Consider the following 22,193-nt stretch of genomic DNA (forward strand, 5'->3'; position numbering starts at 1 on the left):
GGGCGGGGGGGCGGTCGGCGCGGACGGTGAGTGTCTCCGGCTTTTATAGCCTGTTGCCCACTCTGGAGTTTTCCTCTAACAGAGGGCGGAAGCGAGGTCCGTTCTGGTACCGGAGTGGGAGGTGGCGAGGTGTCTATCAGAAGACCAAAGCCAAGGAGAGGAGAGGGATGGCGGGGCTGGGCTCAGGGGTACCATGCCCGGGACTTGGTAGTAAAACTTTCCTCTGGCGAGCTTGGGGTATGGTTTTGAGAAGGTAAGTGTAGAACTTGAGTAGGGGTGAGGGATATTGGATGTACTCTGGCAGTGAAGTTCACCGCCATTAGGTTCATTGTTGCTCTAAAAAAGGGTCTTTTGAGTTGATGTTTCTGTTCAAGTTTATCTGTTGTGATCGCTTGGTGTTTAATGTGTCTTGTGTTTCCTTTCAAACATATCAGTAACCTACATTGTTGACGTATACCTAATTATTAATTTCTTTTACAAAAAGGACTTATTTTGCTTATTCCAAAGGTAGAAACTTTAGGAAAAAACAGCCCTCCAGGCACAGTTGTATGAACCTTAGCTTTAGTCACTCACTTAATTCTAACACCACCATAAGGGGTAGGTAATAATACTGTCCACCTTTTACAGATGAGGAAATCCAGACACAGAGAGGTGAAGTAATTTACCCAAGGTCGTACAGTTTTAAATATTAGAGCCTAGTTGAGCTTTTGATGTACTCTAAACCAACATATTTTTTTTTCATAAAAATAAGACCTAAAGTCTTCTATATTTGATATATTGACCACGTCTCTACCAAGATGAACCTCTTAACTATGTGCTGCACCTTTGGGACAATTAACACTTTTTCTAATACTATAATTTCTATTACTATAATTACGGCAAGTATCCTTTGAGTCATTTCCTTTTGCCACAATTGACCGTTTCCTACAACAATTATAGATGAAAGTAGTATTTATCAGCAAAGTTAAGATTTTCAGCAGTTAAGATTTATCAGCAAAGTAAATTGTAAAGCAGGCAGCTGAATCTCTATATTTGCACTTAATTTTAAACTTCGTAAGGTATTAGTCTGTTCTTTGCTCAAAGCAGGGCCATCATTTTCTTCCAAACACCATCTTGCAGAAATTTTGAGCGAGTTTAATCATCTTTAATTCAATCACACTGACAAGAGCTTAGGCAGTTTTAAAAGAAGAATTATGCAATTCTCTTTCAACTCTCGGTGATTAAAAGCAAGCTATATTGCGAGTGTTTGTATATGTCATGCCTTTTCACCAATTGTACGTACTTTAGGCAAAGTTGCATAGCAATGAAGACTGAAATCACATTTTCTCATTAGTTCTAAGCTGAAATACTGTAAAAATATCCACTTGTTTTAAATGAACCATGATGTGAAGAAAGGTCTCAGTGGGGTAAAGTCCAACTGCACATATTTAGAGAATTACATCTCATTTGAACTTATCATGGAACTCATAATATTCATTTTATTGGACAGATGTCTCTCTTAGGTCTTCATCTGTTGTTTTTTCAAGTAAATTTAATTTCTGCTTCACATAATGTTTCAAAATTATTTTGACATTCATAGGTCTCCTTAAGTCTTGTCTTTCAGTTTAATTAAATTCAGTGTACATACTTCAAATGCTCACTTATTCCACATTATATGTGAAAAGAGAATACAATCCAACTGAACTATATGGAAGTGTGATCTTTGGACATGAAAATAATTATCTTCAGTGGTTAAACTCTTCCACACGCCAAATTAGGGCTCCATCTTTCTTTGGGGGTGTTAGAGCACAGTGCTGTAGTCAGGAAAGTTGCATGCCTTCAGGCACAATCGTTTTTGTTATTGAAAGTGAATTTGAATTTTCCAAGTCTATATAAAACGTTGATGGTTATTAAGGCATAAATCCTATGGCACATACATATATCCTTTCTGAACTGACTCACCTGTTCCAGTTTTCTAGTTTCTCTTACTTATTTTAGAAAAAGCATTCTCTCGCTACTTTTATCTCACCTGGGGGATTTGACATGACTTTTTCCTTTCCAGTCCCCTACCTCTAGTTTTGGGAGAGTTGTGCTGTCTCTGTTTCTTGAGAGGCCCTTCGCCTCCAGTGCTGGGCAAAGAACTGGGGATCACTGGTGAGCAGAAAGATGAGTGCACCCTGCCACAGGGGCCAGACTTCAATACAGTGATTATACAAATAAATGTTTATTTACAAATTGCCGTGAGCTCTGAAAGGAGGATTTCTGTAAGAATGTGTAATAAATGATTCTGGGCCAGACATGGAAGTTGGAACAGGATGCCCTAGAAGTCACATCTTTACAGAGGCATGACGTGTGAGGAGGTGTTTAAGTCAGGTGGTCTTCTTAAATGCTTTCATCAATGTTTTCTGAATCAGAGACTTATAATCTCACTCTGGTTATCTCTGCACTTCTCTATTCACCAGCTGATGTACTGTTTCACCTCATCATCCACCTAAGGACATGGGAAGGATTACAAAACTTCTATCAATACTTTTTATAGCATGTAGAGCATGTGCTACCCGTATCTGGTTATTATCCGATTTTTGAAGTTATTTAATGAAATATAGTCATTTTCTTTCTTTGCCCTAACAACTACTTTCAAATTTTAAAAAGCAGGTGTGTGTGTGTGTGTGTGTGTGTGTGTGTGTGTGTGTGTGTGTGTTTGGTTGTTGTTAAAGTGGCAGAATGTCTCAAAATAGAAACATCATCGATTCATCACACATGCATAAGATTCCCTGAAATGTCCGTAGGAAGAGAAGAGGCACCAAAGTGAGGGAGGTGAATTAAGTGTTGAACACGCTGGGGAAATGTGTATTAATAATTTAAAGCAAACAATAATAATAACTAAATTTATTGACTTACTGTGTGCTGGACATCATTCTACAGCTCTATATACTTAGGTATTCTTCACAAGAGCCAAATGAAGGCTTCCTATATTACCATTATCCCCATTTTATGGCGGAGGAAACTGAGACACAAGGAGAACAGTAATCATGACCACTGTCACATAGGTAGCGATTCTGATTCGAGTATTGATTCTGTAATCCATACTGTTAACTACAGACGTAGTTAGTACTAGTCATAATTAGACTAATAATTGTAGTCTGGTTTATAATTTTACTGATGCATTAAGTTCCCATCATTGTTAAAAATCATAACACCTAATTTGATCTTTTGGTTACTTCTCCCTCAGTAAAAACCAGTGGAAAAACTTGTAACTGCCTTTATATAAATGCTTTTTGTCCCATATTTTACATGTAAAATATATAAAGCAAGAACAGGTATATAAATGCCTAGACAAAGCCTGGTGACTGCTGGATTATGGGGAATTTCTCATTATATGTTATATATTTTTTGAATTCAAAAATAGTAACTTGAGGACCATTTGAAACTTGAAATTTTTAACATCAAGAATATATACTATAGCATTTCAAATAATTAGGGAAATATCTTTAACAGCTGGAAATTCTATGACCATTAATAAACTTAAGAATTTAAAGTCACCTGTTTCATCTACCCTCAATATCTTTGTCTAGAGTACTGTACACTGCAAAGAGGATATAAAGTATAACATAAAAACACCTGTTGAATTATCTTGGTAAAATTAAAAAGTCTCTGTTAATCTTTACACTGGAAACTTTTGGCATGACCCATAGTAATTGTTACGATAAAAAAACTTAAATATTATCCAAATAATGTTAACCTAGAACACATGGCACATGCGATTAGCAAAGTGAAGTACTAATTGGTTAGGTGTGCTGATGCGTGTGAAGATCTATGCACAGTGTTTGAAAACATTAATCAATGTTATTTCTCCCTGAAAATGATGGGTAATATGCAGTTGATATGATTAATGTTAATATTAACCATGAATCACAATTTATATAGAGTGCACATATACAAATACCTGACTCTCTTCTTTGAAGCTGTTGGAAATGTTCTAGGCAGCGCATACATTTTCAGTGACTCATGTATCCCTGAAGAATGTGATACATTATTTCACTGTATGCTCCCCAAAATACAAAGCATCATGGAGTAGCTAGTAAACTATTGTTCCAGTTTATACCATAAGGAAAGGGACTCAAGGCTTGATTTGACTTTGTGTGTGTGTGTGTGTGTGTGTATATTATCAGAGTGGAAAATTCCATCAAGTACACCAATGAATAATTCATTAACTATAGTTTACAGGTTGATGCCATAAAGCAGTGTCCTATTGCAAAGACTTTTGTGTGTTTAATGTAAATACAAAATATATTAGTCAGTTATAATAGTTTAGGTTATGCAGTCATAGCAAACAACTCTAAAATCTCAGGTCCTGAAATGAATATAGGTTTATTTCTTGCTAATGCTTTGTGCCCAAGTTGGTCAATAAAAGACTCTTATTTTACATCTTCCTCACTCGGGGACCCAGGCTCATAAAGCCCCTGTCATCTACGGGATCCTCATAATTCATTCATCAAACACATGGGAACATGGTGAATCACCCACAGGTTCTTAAAAGTCTTCTATCAGAAGCAGCACCTGGAACTTCTACTCATATTTTATTGGCCAAATCAAGTCATAAGGCCACTCCTAATTTGAAGATGAAAGAGGAGTGCCATTCTATCATATGCCCAGATGGAAGTAAACTGCAATATTAGTGAACAGACCTAATTATTACCACATGAAATTAGCCAGTTCCCTTCAATAGTTTTATCACATAAAAATGACTTATTAATGTAACAACTGTGTTTTAGAACTTCAGCCTAGGAAGGTAATCCCTGCATAAAACTACCAGCAGAGAGAGTAGGGGCTAAACTTGTAAAATTGGTGATATCCCTTTTTGTCAGTGGGGGTTGGATCTAGGAATGATGATGAAGCTCTGGTTTATTTTGAGTAAGAAGAAGATTGCCTTTTTGACAGCAAGCACAAGCCAAGAACAGTGCCAAGACCTGCAACACAGCTATGTTTTCTGAACAGATTTGATAGTAGCAACATGGCACAGAAAACTGAACAGCTATGTGTGTATCTTCATTTGTCACCTGCAGCAACATGAATGAAAGTGTCATATGTGGTATCATATATTATTGTAAAAAATAATACAGATAAGCATATAAATCATATTGTATGATTATTTTACATTGACAAACATAATCTGAAAAGTTAGAATATATCCAATCCATGTTTGTAGTGCTATAAATTTCCCTGAAGCACTGCCGTTGCTGTGTCCCATACATTTTGATATGTTGTGTTTTCATTTTTATTCAGTTCAAGTATGATTTTTAAAAATTTCTCCTTAGATTTCCTCTTTGACCCATGGAGTTATTTAGAAGGGTGGCATTTAATTTCCAAATGTTTGGAGATTTTTCTGTCATCTTTCTCTTATTTTGGTCAGAGAACTTTATTTCCTATGTTATCTTTCTCCATTTTGGTCAGAGAACACACTCCATATGATTTCAGTTTTTATAAAATTTGTTGAGGTTTATGTTATGGCCCAAAATGTCTATCTTGACGTATGTTTCATGGAAACAATCTTGAAAAGATTGTGTATTTTGATGTTTTGGGGTAGAGTGTCTTATAAATGCTCATTAGATCCTGTTGGTTGATGGAGCTGATGAAATTTTGTATGTCTTTACCAATTTTCTGTCTAGTTGTGAACTTTCCAATTATAATTGTGGATTTGTCTATTTCTCATTTCACTTCTGTCAGTTTGACTTTATGTATCTTGCAGCTCTGTTGTTTGGTGTGTATATAAATATTTAGGATTGCTATGTCTTATTGGTGTATTGATTATTTTATCATTGCATAATATTCCTCTTTATATATGGTAATTTTATTTGCTCAAAGTCTACTGTATCTGATAATAATACAGACATTCCTTTTTCTCTTTGATTGATGTTTGCATGATATTTCTTTTTCTGTCCTTTTACTTTCAGCCTGCCTATATTATTATAGTTGATTTGAACTCCTTGTTCATAAAATGTAGGTGAGTTACATATTTGAATCCACTCTGCAGATCTCTGTCTTTTAATTTGTATATTTTCACCATTTACATTTACTGTAATTATTGATATATTAAGGCTATGTATGTCTGCCATTTTATTGTTTGGCTTTTTTTTCCCTCTGTTTTTGTTTTTTAGTTTCTCTGAGTTTTTTTCCCTGCCTTCCTGTCAGTTACTTGAGCATATATAAAATTCAATTTTTATTTATCTATAGTGTTTTTAAATGTATCTATTCATATAGATTTTTTAGTGGTTGCTCTGAGTATTACATCATGTACATCATTTACATATAATTTATCACTACCTGTCACTGTTGTCATTTTATCAATTATAGTGAAGCATAGAAACCTTACCTTTCCTTATGTACCTTTCTCCTCTAACATTTGTAGTATAATTGTCTTAAATATTTCCTCTACATACATCAGAAAGTGTTATAATTTTTGTTTCAACTGTCAAATATAAGTCAGAAAGCTCAAGAGGAACAAGAAAAAATTCATTGTATTTATCGATATTTTTACTTACCGTATTCTTTATATATATATATATATACACACACACACATATCTCTTCCCTCTTGTGTCTCCCTCCCTCCCACCCTCCCTATCCCACCCCTCCAGGCGGTCACAAAGCACTGAGCTGATCTCCCTGTGCTATGCAGCCGCTTCCCACTAGCTATGTACCTTACGTTTGGTAGTGTATATATGTCCATGCCACTCTCTCACTTTGTCACAGCTTACCCTTCCCCCTCCCCATATCCTCAAGTCCATTCTCTAGTAGGTCTGTGTCTTTACTCCTGTCTTACCCATAGGTTCTTCATGACACTTATTTTTCTTAAATTCCATATATATGGGTTAGCATACGGTATTTGTCTCTCTCTCTCTGACTTACTTCACTCTGTATGACAGACTCTAGGTCTATCCATCTACAAATAGCTCAATTTCATTTCTTTTTATGGCTGAGTAATATTCCATCGTATATATGTGCCACATCTTCTTTATCCATTCATCCGATGATGGACACTTAGGTTGTTTCCATCTCCTGGCTATTGTAAATAGAGCTGCAATGAACATTTTGGTACATGACTCTTTTTGGATTATGGTTTTCTCAGGGTATATGCCCAGTAGTGGGATTGCTGGGTCATATGGTAGTTCTATTTGTAGTTTTTTAAGGAACCTCCATACTGTTCTCCACAGTGGCTGTATCAGTTTACATTCCCACCAACAGTGCAAGAAAAGGGAACCCTCTTGCACTGTTGGTGGGAATGTAAATTGTTACCGTATTCTTTCTCCTTTCTTGATATTGCAACATTCTTTCTTTTATTGCTTCCTTCTTGTTTCGAGAACTTCCTCTAGCCATTCTTGTAGAGCAGACAGGTCTCCTGGTGGCAATATATCTTTGTTTTCCTTCATCTAAGAATGTCTTTATTTCTCCTTCATTCCTGAAGGATGTTTTAACTGGATATAGGATTCTGGGTTGACAGTTCTTTTCTTTCAGCACTTCAGTATGTTGTGCCACTTCCTTATGGCCTCCCTGTTTTCTGATGAGAAATCTTCTGTCATTCTAACTGGTTTTCTCCTATAGATGAAGCGTCATTTCTCTCTTGCTCTTTTAAAGATTTTTGTTTGTTTTTAGTTTTCGTAAATTTGACTACACATGTGTCTAGCTGCGGTGAGCGGGGGCTACTCTTCGTTGTGGTACGCAGGATTCTCATTGCGGTGGCTTCTCTTGTTGCAGAGCACGGGCTCTGGGTGCGTGGACTTCAGTGGTTGTGGCGCGTGGGTTTGGTTGCTCCACGGCATGTGGGATCTTCCCAGACCAGGGCTCGAACCCATGTCCCCTGCATTGGAGGGCAGATTCCCAACCACTGCACCACCAGGGAAGCCCCCTTAGCCCTTTTTTTTTTTTTTTTTTTTGCAGTACGTGGGCCTCTCACTGTTGTGGCCTCTCCCGTTGCGGAGCACAGGCTCCAGACGCGCAAGCTCAGCGGCCATGGCTCACGGGCCCAGCCGCTCCGCGGCATGTGGGATCTTCCCAGACCGGGCCACGAACCCGTGTCCCCTGCATTGGTAGGCGGACTCTCAACCACTGCGCCACCAGGGAAGCCCCCCTTAGCCCATTTTTAAATTGAGTTATTACTTTTACTATGGAGTTGTGGGAATTCTTTATATATTTGGGAGCATAATCCCTTATGAGATATATAATTTGCAAATATTTTCTCCCATTCCTTAGATTGCCTTTTCACTCTGTTGTTTCCTTTGGTGTGCAGAAACCTTTTAGTTTGATGTAGTCCCACTTGTTTATTTTTGCTTTTGTTATCTATGCTTTTGGTGTCATATCCATGAAATCATTGTCAAGACCAAAGTCATGAAGTTTTTCCCCTATGTTTTCTTCTAGGAGTTTTATAGTTTCAAGTCTTACATTTAAGTCTTAACTAGACGCATGTATTTCTTTGGGCTTTCTGTTTGGCATTCAGGTTCACGAATCTGTAGATTTAGGTCTTTTGTCAAAATTTGAGAAATATTCATCCTTTATTTCTTTGAGTACTTTTTGATCCCTGTCCATTTTCTCCTCTCCTTCTAGGTCTCTAAGACATGAATGTTAGCTCTTTTGTTACAGTACCATAGTGTATTAGTTTCCTATGGCTGCTGTAACAAATTACCACAAATGTGGTGTTTTACAGCACACATTTATTCTCTTACAGTTGTGGAGACCATAAGTCAAAAATCAGTTTCACTGGGCCACAGTCAAGGGGTTGGAAGGACTAGTTCCTTCTGACGGCTCCTGGGGACAATACCTTTCTTTGCCTTTTCTAGCTTCTGGGGGCCACCAGTATTCTTTGATTCACAATCCCTTCTTCACATCACTCCAGTCTCTTGCTTTTGTAATCAAATCTCCTACTTCCTTTCTATAGTCAAATCTCTTTTTGCCTCCCTCTTTTAAGGACACTTGATTACATTCAGGTCCCACCCAGATAGTCCATGATATTATCCCTATCTCAAAATTTTTAATTTGATCACATCTACAAAATCCCTTTTGCCGTATAAGGTCACATTCACAGCTTCCAGGGATTAGGACCAGCCTGAAAATCTCTAGGAGCTTCCACAGGTTTCTGAGGCTTTGTTGTTATTGTTAGTTTTGGTCTGTTTTCTCTGTTGTTCAGACTGGGTAATTCCAATTGTTCTGTCTTACCATACCTATCTATCAGATTCTTTCTCCATCATTTCCATTCTGTTATTGATCACACCCACTAAATTTTATATTTGGTTACTGATTTCTTTCAGTTCTAAAATTTCCACTTAGTTCTTTCTTATATGTTCTGTTTCTTAGCTGACACTTTCTACTTTTTCATTTGTTTCAAGCATGTTCATAATTTCTCATTGATGTATTTTTTATTATAGCTGCTTTAAAAACTTTGTCAGATAATTCTAACATTTCTGTCATCTCGTTATGGGCATCTATCATTGTCTTTTTTCACTCAGTTTCTGATTTCCATGGTCTTGGTATGATGAATGATTTTCAACTGAAACCTGGCCGTTTTCTTATTATGTTACAAGACTCTGGATCTTATTTTAACCTTCTGTTTTATTTTATTTTATTTTTTAAAGATTTTTTTTGATGTGGACCATTTTTAAAGTCTTTAGTGAATTTGTTACAATATTGCTTCTGTTTTATGTTCTGGTTTTTTGGCCGTGAGTCATGTGGGATCTTAGCTCCCCGACCAAGGATTGAACCCACACCCCCTGCATTTGAAGGCAAAGGCTTAACCACTGGACTGTCAGGGAAGTCCCTAACCTTCTGTTTTAGCTAGCTTCCAGTAGCATCACCCCAGCGAAATGGGAATGGTGCCACCTCATCACCAGTGGTTGTAGAAGTGTAGACATCTTACCCAGTCTCCCCTGTCACCTGACGGGGCTCCAGATTCGTGTGGGGTAGGGTATGAATTCAGGCTCCTCACTGGGTCTTCACTGATACCTCTCATTCTGTTGCCCATGTGCCCTCGCCTGACAACATGAGGACAGGGAGGTGGTCTAATTACTGCTGGGCCATGATGATAGTCCTTACTCTCTTCTAGGCCTCCCATGACACCACCCAGTAGAGAGGACGAGGGGAGACTTGGTACGACCAGGTGGGGGTAGAAGTTCAGGCTCCCCATATGGTCCCCATTGACAGCCTAGTGGAGGTGGGCGATGGGAGTCCCATTACTGCCTGGTGAGAAGGAAGTCCCACCTCCCTACTTTGCCTTTTGTGACATCACCTTGATGGGGTTGAGGGGAATTGGGGTGCCTTGTTACAGCCTGGTGAGGGTGAAAGTCTAGGCTCCCTACTCAGTCTTTGTTGACATGGAGATTGTGGGACCCCAGTTTTTCTGTCTCATATGGCTGGAGTAGAGAAGTTACTGTCTAAATGTTTTTTTGTTTTTTTATGCTGCTCCTTTCCTGGCCCTTTGGCTGAAAGAGCATACTTCTGGTGGCCTACCATTTTTTTATCTGTGCCTTTTGGCATTTCTGAGTTTCCGGTTTCTTTATATCCATGTCTGGTATATATGAAGCAATGCAAAAATCCAGGGAACTCACCACCCTGTCCTTCCTTGGGCCCTGAGGTCTCCTCGCTTCGTTTGCCTTCTCGCTTTCAGAGTCTTTGTATGTTTATTTTATGTGCAGTGTCCAGGGTTTTGAGTTATATGTAGTGAGAGGAAGAGGGAAAAGTGCTTTTGCTCCATCTTCACAGACATCCACTCCACAGTTTTTATGCAAGTGTAAACTTAAAAATGTCACTCAACATTGATTCCCAGAGGATGGATCTCAGGGGATTACGACTGATCTGTCTCTGAATAATAAGCACTTTACAGATCAGTGGGATGAGGGATTACTTGGACAAGGATGCAAATAGGATTACAGAACATTCCATCAGTGCTAAGGTTCAGGGATCACATGGAGGTACTCTTATTCCTCCAAACCAAGGCTTTTTCCTCTACTGGGAAACCATGACTGCAGGCTGCAGCAAGGTTGGAAACTTCCCCCATTCTCATAAGACTGTCTTTTCTGGCAGGATGCTGGAACTACACCATCCCAGCCCTTCCTGAATTCTCACTAAGTGTCCTTCATTCCCAGGAACATTATCCATCTGAAATGCAGTTTTCAACCAGAAAGCATGTGGGAAAACGTGGCTAAGCTAGGAAGAAAATAGTGAACCCCAAATCTATGTTTAATCTCTAAGGAGCACCTACCAGCAAGCATTCATGTTAATTTCTTTTGCTGTAAAATTATGTATTAAAAATAAGTATATTGATTTTGTCAACTTGTTTGATCTCTACTCAGGAGATTAAGTACAAGAGCCAGGGCTAAGAAATAACAGTTGACAACGAGGCAATCACAAAGAACAACAGTCTAGCGAAATTCTTCCCAAAGACAAATCAAGTTAATGACATTGTAGTTAACCCTGAAATTCTCATCATATTAGAAAAGTGGTTCTCAAAGTGTGGTCCTCAGGCAGCATCAGCCCAACCTTGGAACTCTTTGTGGATGCAAATTTCTAAGACACTCTGGGGATAGAGCCCAGCAATCTCTTGCAACAAGCCCTCCAGGTGCTTCTGATGTGTCTACAGCTGGAAACCAAATATCTAGAGCAGCCCCTTCAACCATTGCAGGATACACTAAATTTATGCTTTTCATGATTCTTGACTCATCAGTTAAGGTTTTTGGAAAATCTGTTTATCACATTTAACATTCAGCATGTTTTAATTATAAATATGTTTCAAGGAAATATAGAAAAGAAATTTAAAATTTATACCCCAAATGGTCTCTTTAGTTGAAGCTGTCTTAATGATCTGCACAATTGTTTTGTATCCTTAACCCAAATAGTCATAACTGCTCCATGTCTGATTCTGTGGTGGAGACCAAAAAATACAGCCACGCCTACACTTCCCTGCCTTTGTTCCTCATAGCTGCCAAGTCGTACATTAATGGGTTTTTCTAGCTGTTTTCATGTTTTCTAGGGCTGACACCAGGCATGAGGATATTTGGAGGCGAGGGTGGGGGGCGTCTTTGCATCACTTGAAGATTCATTTTAGGAGATCTTGTCACACAATATTGTTAGAGACAGATGCATATGCAGATGTCCAGACTCATCATTGTCATTACCACACCAGCTCTACCATGGGGGATTCACTGTCTGTTGCATGCTGGCATTTTTCTCTGGAGTCATGTGAGATTAAAGGAATCTTGGCTCCAAGGCTGTCCTGAAGAAAGAGAAGCTACATTCCTAAATATATATTTTCTAATTGGGCTGCAGTTACAAAGCCCAGGATGGGGTAAGACAAAATCAGTTCAGAAGTAAACGGTTAAAAGATGAAAAAATATGTTTTATGATTGTAATAAAATACAGATAGATGCAGATTTGAGAAGTAGTCTGTGGCTTCTAGTCCTAAATACGGTTCAGTTTTAGTTTATTTTAAGGATGGTATTTTTTTTTAAATTATTTCAATTAGCAATTCACTAAACTTAGAGAACATAATAGTTTTGAGTTTACTTAGTATCCGTCACTTTGGGTGACAGATATTTTAGATTTTTGATCAGTTACCACATTTTACTATATGTAATTTTTTAATGGAATTTTTTAGTTTCTATAAATCACAAATTTCAGGTCCACATACCTTTTACTCGACATGGTTTTTTAAAGGTGCCTTGTTCTTGAGTAAATCAGGGAAATGGCTCATAAACAGTTTATCTGCTTTTGATTTCAAATGACACGTTCTGGGTCTGGAAAAATATTATGTTATCCTTTCAATATTCCCCACTGCCAGTTGTATTATGCTTTTCATCCCTTCTGTTCCCTTTGTGCCTTACGTATGATTATATTTCTCATTTACTCATCCTGCTTGGATGTTTAAACGGCTGTGCCTTGACAGTGTTTTGGGGAGAAGACTTTTCTAAACCTTCATTATACGGTGTTTGTTAAATAACACCATTTGGGCAGGTTGGAGGAACCACCTCTTTGAAAATGTATTTTGAAATGGTGGAGCAAATGTTTTCTCTCACACACTCATCCCTTATAAATAAAGGCCCCTAGCCCTGGCAGTACTAGTCAGATGTCTTCTTTCTTAGAGGAATGGTTGGCATTTTTAAATGTGGTGGTTATATCATCACCAGAATGCTTAGGTAAGGCTTAAATATGAAGGCAAATAGTTCTTCCACAATAAATGGGGGCAAGAAAAGGGGGATTCAGCAGGGTAAGTGTCTTCTGCAGGTGGTACTCCAGATTTTCCTCTACAGTGTTAGTTTCTATTTATACACATAAAATGTCACGTGGTTTTTTTTCCATATGCAGATAAATTCTGATTCTTCCTTTAAACCTAAACACTGCCAAAGTAATGTTTACCATGAGAATGCATACAAAATAATATTTCTGCTAATGCTGCTAAACGACTTTTAGGAAGCGATATATGTCAGGTTGATTTTGATTATTTGGTCAAACTATGAATCAGATTTTCAATATAGGAAAACATTTCAAAGCATCCAGCTGTTCTTTTTTGTCTTCCTCAATGTCAATGTAGTCTTGTTTGTGCATTTTTTCATTTTCTTTTTTTTTCCTTTATTGGCTTAAGAATTCTTTTTCCTCTTATGCTTTATTTTCCAGGAGCATATGACATAACAACTATAAATTAAATGTTCTCATTTTCTAAATACCTCTAATATTTTATTTTTTTGCGGTACTCGGGCCTCTCACTGTTGCGGCCTCTCCCGTTGCGGAGCGCAGGCTCCGGACGCGCAGGCTCAGCGGCCATGGCTCACAGGCTCAGCTGCTCCGCGGCATGTGGGATCTTCCCGGACCGGGGCACGAACCCGTGTCCCCTGCATTGGCAGGCGGACTCTCAACCACTGCGCCACCAGGGAGGGAAGCCCCCTCTAATATTTTAGACGTGAGATTGAGAGTTGCTTCGTATTTCTACAGTTTGAATCCTCGTATTGACAAAGAAGAAAAACACCGATCTGCTCTGGAGTGGTTACAAAGGCAAAATAATGCAACTTCACCCAGACACCATCGTCTAAGGGGAAAAAATAGCCCTGTGATTTCACAAGGTTGAGCATGTGGAATATTTTTTGGTTTTGATTTTAGGGTTGAGTTGGTGATAAAGGGGGGAGAAGGTGACAGATATCGGTGCTTCATTTCTTTCTTAGCCTTCATGTTTCTGTATGCTTGTGAACAGACGCTAATCTATGCCAATTACCTTTTTCTCCTACCAGTTTATTCTTGCCATCATTTTGTTTGTTTGTTTTGTTTTGATTTTCTCTTCTCTTCCCCCACTCTATACCCCAGCCCCCATCTAGCTGAGCTGAAAGGTCATCAGGGAGACTCATCAGTTATGAAACTAGAAACATGTGAGTCCCTGGCTTGTGCTTCTCCGAGCTCTCACCAAGCCCGTAGCAAGACCATATTTTCTAGTTTCCTTCCTCCCTGGTGCATCAGTCATTCCACATTATTTACTTGGATTCAGTATCTTATGATATTCTGTGGGAGAGCTTGCCTTTGCCATAATTCATACTCGCCATGCCTTCTACATGCCCCTCTGGCTCAATGGGGCTATGAAATTGGCCATTCATTTTTTTTAATCAGTCTCAAAATATGGTTCAAGGACTACCTGCATCAGAATTGGCTGGGGTGTTTATTAAAACTACAGGTACCTAAACCCCATCCTACACCCACTGAAAGAGAATCTCTCTTTCTGACTCTAGGATTTCAAGGCTAACACTGATTATGGGGGTTAGTGCAGATCTGTGCTTACAACCCAGGGTAGCTTTTTAAAAATCAGAATGCATGGATCCCATCCCCAGGTTGTAATTTAAACAGCCTGGTGTGTTCTAACATGCAGCCTCTGTTAACAACCAGAAAATGAGCTGTAGACGTTGGGAGGAAAGACAGAGGTTGGTGTTGACACAGAAGCATTACTTCAATGAATTCATCAAAGTCCAGAGATTGAATTCAGAAACCAGATCTTTTTCTCAAGGGCATAGTCACATTAAGCAAGCTTATAAGGACTGAGCTATAAATAAGGATGCCATTTTTAGAATTATTGTCACTAGGATCAGCATGATCAGGGCATTCTTGCCCTATAGGCAAGAATCTCCATAGAAAGAAAAATTATCAGAAGTTGGCTCCTGGAATCTGGAGTCAGACTAAGGGAAATGAGTTGAATAAAAGTAGTGGAAACACTGAAGAATTATGAGGTGTCAGGAACTCTCTTAAACATTTCACGTGTATGATTTCATTTAATCCCTCTCAACAATGCTTTACATAACTTGCTTAAGGGGTAGAACTGAAATTCTCAGGGTCTATGACTAAGTTATTAGTGAACAAAGAAAGAAGCTACCAGACAACTTTAGAGTTGCCTGGGCCTTGTCATCTAGGTAACTGATCAAGTGGGGGCAGAATAGCTTCTAGAAGGTGGAGAAGAAAGGAATGTGCAAACCACTGTTTGTATGAATAGGAAGGATGCTTTCGAGTCATGAGTAATTAGGATGAGCAGCCACTGGGTGGGTGAAGAGTGATGCCTTGGTCAGACCTTGTGGTTTGTTTATCTGATCTCTCTATAATTGTAATTAAGTGAAAGAGCCACACAATCAGGCTCTGCTCTCAAATTTTCTTTTTCTAAGGACATATCACAGCCATATACAAACAGGTAATCATACATATTAATAAACAGTAATAAGACATATTTAAATATAATAGGCAAGTTTGCACATGTCAGCCTCATGGATGTCCCCAAATCCTGAGGTAACTCTGTCTCACAAAATATGAGTGAAATTGGCTTGAACTTTCACTAGCACCAACTCAAACATATTTCCTGTTTGGGGGAGAGGTTTCCATGTAGCTTATGGTTTCCCTGTGTCTCTGTTCTGAGTTTCTGCATCTGTTGAATGCCTGATCACCACTCTGTTTTGTTTCCTTGCCCACGAGGTCCCCCTACCACGAGGTGGTAGAATGCCATCTACCACCCTTGAGCCTTTATGCCCCAAAGTACCATCAGTCCAGGCTGTGTGTTTGGCAGACTTTGCTCTAGGATTTGGGCAATGGAGTTGAATTATGGCACAGAAATATTAGATACCCCTGGTATTACAACTTCCTCAATCATTTCTGAAAAAAGTTATACTTTGCGTTTTTCACTTATGCTTCAGCATCTCCCCAGGTGAGAAATGGGATTATTTCTAAGTGTATAGATTCATCTCAAAGTGGCAGATACACACCCGTAAATCATATTTCTGACTTTCTGTTTTCCCCAGTTTATCTGCTAGTAACTGTTTATCTATCAGATTCTCAGCTACTATTGAAATGTAACCCTTACTCTCTCAGTCAGGAAAAGCAATGGCCCTCTCATCTATGAAGCAAATGGCGGCTAGCAGCAGACCTCAAAAACCCCTCAGCACATATGACTGTTCCATCTTGCATTGGTGAATCCAACAGACAAATTGCATAGCTGCCGTGTATGGTCTTGGGGCTAATACTTCAAGACCATTTGAAGCCAGAGCGCAACCCTAACTCCACAGTGATGTTGGTGTCACCATTCACTGAAAAGGACTTGTGAGAAGTACATAATCTGCTAAGAGTGGAAAACCTTAGGGCTGTAGGTCCAGAAAACATCATATATCGTTGAACAGACATCTTTCAAGAACAAAACAACTCTTTTATTTTAACTCTTTTTAGCTTAAATGACTCTTTCCGATATGAGAGATGACTAGGAACAATGCTTAAATAAACATGTTTGGCACCTTGAAGGTTATGGTTTATCCATTTTTGCTTATTTGATGGAAAAAAGTAGAAATTTTCTACTGTGATGAGAAGTAAACACTGCATTATGGGATACAAACTAGCAAGGCTTCATAGAAGAATGATCCTTTTTTCCCATAAGATGTGATCATTATAATCAGGATGACTATGGTGAATGAGGTTCACTTGATGGATCTAACAGTTCATAGAAAGTTTTAGAAGTTGCTTAAAATTGGTGATAAAAGTAACAGCCACCCTGTTTTAGATTATCATGCATTTACACAGACATAGCTTTTGAAGCTCAGTTTATTTTCCAGAAGTCTTTACTTCATATCTCTTAAAACTGCCAGGGTGTGTAGTATTGTGAGCTCGATCTATTATACTAATCACCATGTCCATGACCCCAGAAAACACTCATCAAGATGGATGCAGACCCAGAAGACAAACACAAAGCTTAACCACAAATATACACTGATAGTGAAATTGACATTGCTGCAAAATTAAAACCTTTATATGGTCAAAATATGTCAGTCTTTACATAGTGATAGACTAGGAGGAATATATAGCAGATCTCAGATGCAAAAATAGTATCTTACTGCTAACATCATTTTCTTTAGCAGTACCTGAAATGTTACCTGGGCTCTGCCAGATGCTGAGCTGGCAACTGAATGATTTGCTCTAAGGTCTCATGAGAGAAGCCATCAGCCTATTGCAAAGTAACGTTTCCTCTGCTTAGGTAACTCAGGGCGGGACTGGAGGAAGATGAAGGTGTCCATTCACCAGTGTGTGTGGGAAGGCAGGGCCACTTGGAGCAGTTGGAGAAGCACCACTCCCTTGTCCTCAGGGAGCTTACTTCTACTTGGGAGATGCAATTCAGAAGAAAAACAATTAGTGAAACAACATGACATAAAGAAAGGTAAAATTGCTTTGTTGTATGAAATACGAGACATTTGGGAAAATGCGTTGAAGTTCCAAGAAGTAGGAAGGCTATCCTGAGTTATGTGACGATCTCTCAGGTGCTTCCTTGGGTTAGAAATCAGCAACAGCATGAACAAGTGGGTATCCCCATCAGCTGCTGCCTGCAACCCACCTCAGACCCCTGAAATGAAGACATAAACAGACCTCCCTAGACGCTACACTCACGTGCAGTGAAAGAGAAGACCAGGTAGCAATAGAGAGGGAGCAGACATCAGGTCCTGGGCCTCACTGCAGGATTTCATGCGTTGCGCTTATGTCTTTTTCTGGAAAGAAAATAGGAAAGAGGAAGGAGACTAATTTATTTATTTATTTTTAAGAATCTTTTTTTTTTTTAATTTACTTATTTTATTTATTTTGGGCTGCGTTGGGTCTTCATTGCTGCACATGGGATTTCTCTAGTTGCGGCTAGCAGGGGCTACTATTCGTTGTGGTGCACGGGCTTCTCATTGTGGTGGCTTCTCTTGTTGCAGAGCATGGGCTCTAGGCGCACGGGCTTCAGTAGTTGTGGTGCACAGGCTTAGTTGCTCCGTGGCATGTGGGATCTTCCAGGACCAGGGCTCGAACCCGTGTCCCCTGCATTGGCAGGAGGATTCTTGTGTGGGGGTTGGGAGCATGGCAGTGGTTTCATGGGTTGATTATCCTGGAATGTATAATTGTAAGCTTTTGAGTATTCGTTTAACAGTTCTACTATTGGAGCAGACTCCCTTCCCCTTGCTTGATGCCTTTTTAAATTCTCTCTCAAAATACTCCCAAACAGGGACTTCCCTGGTGGCACAGTGGTTAAGAATCCACCTGCCAATGCAGGGGACACGGGTTCAATTCCTGGTCCAGGAAGATCCCACATGCCGCGGAGCAACTAAGCCTGTGCGCCACAACTACTGAAGCCCACGTGCCTAGAGCCCGTGCTCCACAACAAAAGCCACCGCAATGAGATGCCCGTGCACTGCAATGAAGAGTAACCCACACTCGCGGCAACTAGAGAACGCCTGCATGCAGCAACGAAAACCCAATTCAGCCATAAATAAATAAATGAATAAATAAATAAATAAATTTATATATATTAAAAAAAAATACTCCCAAACAGCTGGCTCAACCTACTCCATCTGCCTCTACCCTGAGATCAGCTCTAAGCCATTCCAAATGGATTCTTCCACTTAGGTTGCCAGTAGGTTCACTGGCTTGGTTCATTTTGTTAGATGGCAAAGTCCATGAAGGAAAGACTCCCTCAAGTCTGTGTTTGGACTCTTGGTTGGCTAATCCCTGTGGTTTCCTAACTGTTCAGGAAATCTGGGCTACTATGCTCTTCCAGCTGCAACCTCCTACACAGACCTTTCCTTGGGGAAAAACAAAAACAAAACTATGATGCAAAAGGACATTAATTCCTCAGTTATTTTTAAAATACTTCCATACATGTACACAGACACAACAAAACCTTTTTTTTTTTTTTTTTACATACGCGGGCCTCACTATCGCGGCCTCTCCCGTCGCAGAGCACAGGCTCCGGACGCGCAGGCTCAGCGGCCATGGCTCATGGGCCCAGCCGCTCCGCGGCATGTGGGATCCCCCTGGACCGGGGCACAAACCCGTGTCCCCTGCATCGGCAGGCAGACTCTCAACCACTGTGCCACCAGGGAAGCCCCAAAACCATTTTTGAAAGTGTCTTATTTATATTTGTGAAATAAGCTTTGTCTTCAATTATATTGTATATTGTCCTGTTTACCATAGTGGACTAAATGTGTCACCTTTGTTCTCTATTAGTCGTGTTTTACTAGGATACTGCATTTGTTTCCAGTTTTCCTAAGAAAGTGTTCCCAAGCACTGTATATTTGTTTGATGTATCCTGTTTCCAGAGATTAAAGTTTCTTATCATCAACAAATGCTGTTCTAAAACCACCTCAGTAATCTTACCAAAGGGAAAGACTTCACCTTTTTCTTCTAACCAGGTCCCAGTGATAACCTTCCTCCTCCCCCTCCATCCCCTCCCCCTCCTCCTCAACTCTTATCCTCTACCTCTGGCTTAGGACCAGGATGTGCTTGTAGAATGTTAAAGTCATCTAACCCCACCCTCTCCTCTAAGAGGGGAGTTGACGGGAACTTTCCAAGGCCATACACTATGTCAGTCACACAGGCAATGAATAAAGATCAAGACCTTTGAGCTTTTAGGCAAGCTCTCTCTACTCCTGTATCTGAAATTTTAACTGATATAATGGAATTTAGTCAGCTCCATGACTACTGGATGTGATTAACCAAAGCAGCTGCCACTGCTATATAAAAGGTGAAAACTTCTCCTATTGAAGCTGCCCTAAGCTTCTTCAATGCCTTCATTTTTTTTTTTTTTTTTGCGGTACGAGGGCCTCTCACTGTTGTGGCCACTCCCGTTGCGGAGCACAGGCTCCGAACGCGCAGGCTCAACGGCCATAGCTCACGGGCCCAGCCGCTCAGCGGCATGTGGGATCTTCCCGGACCGGGGCACGAACCCGTGACCCCTGCATCGGCAGGCGGACTCTCAACCACTGTGCCACCAGGGAAGCCCAATGCCTTCATTTTTTAAACAACTTTAAATTTTGAGATATAGATTGACATGCAGTTGAAAGAAATAATACAGAGGTCCCATGTACATTTCAGCCAGTTTCCCCAGTAATAACATCTTGCAAAACTGTAGTGCAATATCAGGACCAGGAAAGTGACATTGGTATGATCCACCAACCTTATTCAGATTTCCCAAATTTTACATACACTCCCCTGTGTATGTGTGTGTGTGTCTGTTTAGGTCTGTGCAATTTTATTACATGTGTAGATTTGTGTAAACACCACTGTTGTCAAAAGAGAGAACTGTTTCATCAGCACAGGATTCCTAGTGCTATCCTTTAATAGCCATTCCCACTTCTCTCCCCCGCCTCCTTCCCTCCATCCGTAATCCTTGGTAACCACTAATCTGTTCTCTGTCTCCATAACTGTGTCCTTTTAAAAATGTAATATAAATGGAAATGTACTATATGTAACCTTTTGAGGTTTTTTTTAACTTAGTATAGTTGCCTTAAGATCTAATCAAATTGTTGCATATATCCATAATTTATTCTTTTTTATTGCTGAGTAGTATTCCGTAGTATAGACATACCACAGTTTATTTAGCCATTCACTCATTGAAGGACACCTGGGTTGTTTTCAGTTTGGGGCTATTACAAAGAAATATGCTATGAACATTCATGTATAAGTTTGTGTATAAATGTAAGTTTCCATTTCTCTTAGATAAATGCCCAAGAGTACAATTTCTGGATGTTTAGTTTCATAAGAAACTGACAAACTGTTTTCCAAAGTGGATGTGCCATTTTACATCCCCACCAACATTTCATGAAAGATCTAGTTTCTCTGTGTTCTCACCAGCATTTGGTGTTATCACTTTGCTTTATTTTAGCCATTCTGAGAGGCTTGTAGTGATATCTCACTGTGGTTTTAATGTGCATTTCCTTGATGACTAATGATGTTGAACATTATTTCATGTGCTTATTTGCCATCTATATATCTTCTTTGGTGAAATGTCTTTTGCCCATTTTCCAATTGTATCATTTGTTTTTTTACCATTAAGTTTTGAGAGTTTTTAATATATTCTATATGTTAGATGTGTAGTTTGGAAATATTTTATTTCAGTCTGAAGCATGCCTTTTCATCTTCTTTACTGGGTCTTTCACAGAGCAAACAGTTTTAATTTTTATGAGGTCCGATATATTCATTTTTTTAATGGATTGTGCTTTTGGTGTGAAGCATAAGAACTTTTTATGTAGCCTTAGATTCTGAAGCTTGTTTCCTGTGTTTTATCCTAAAGGTTTTATAATTTTACATTGTATATCTGATTCCATGGTGCGCTTTTAATTTTGTATAATGAGAGGTTTAGGTTGAGGTTCATGTTTTTGCCTATGAATGCCCAATTACTCCAGTGAAAATACCTTCAATTTTTTTTTTTTTTTTTTTTTTTTGCGGTACGCCGGCCTCTCACTGTTGTGGCCTCTCCCGTTGCGGAGCACAGGCTCCGGACGCGCAGGCTCAGCGGCCGTGGCTCACGGGCCCAGCTGCTCCGTGGCATGTGGAATCTTCCCGGACCGGGGCACGAACCCGCGTCCCCTGCATCAGCAGGCGGACTCTCAACCACTGCGCCACCAGGGAAGCCCGAAAATGCCTTCAATTTTGATATATCTTTTTTTTCTAGTCAGCACACATTTATTGTGAGAAGCTACCATGTGTGAGACATGATTAGGCAGTAAAGACAGGAAAATTAATAGAATATGATCCCCAAAAGATCTCATAGTTGGGGAGGTACATATGCAAATACTTTGAAATTTTTAGGTTAAATTATAAGAGAGAGGAATACATAGAGGAAAAGGACTTGAGGAACACAAGAGGATGCTGACAAGAGTAAGTGTAAGCTATGTGAGCTAAGTGTAAGAGTAAGTGTAGCTC

General features: G+C 39.5%; 1 protein-coding gene across 4 annotated transcripts in view; it reads left to right on the forward strand.

Annotated features, from left to right (window-relative positions):
* DTNA (dystrobrevin alpha) overlaps positions 1–22,193 on the forward strand; it is a 393,226-nt gene that overhangs the window by 1,091 nt on the left and 369,942 nt on the right. The window lies entirely within an intron of this gene.

This window comes from Lipotes vexillifer, unplaced genomic scaffold (assembly GCF_000442215.2).
Source record: "Lipotes vexillifer unplaced genomic scaffold, Lipotes_vexillifer_v1.1 scaffold90, whole genome shotgun sequence".
NCBI classification, from domain to species: Eukaryota; Metazoa; Chordata; class Mammalia; order Artiodactyla; family Lipotidae; genus Lipotes; species Lipotes vexillifer.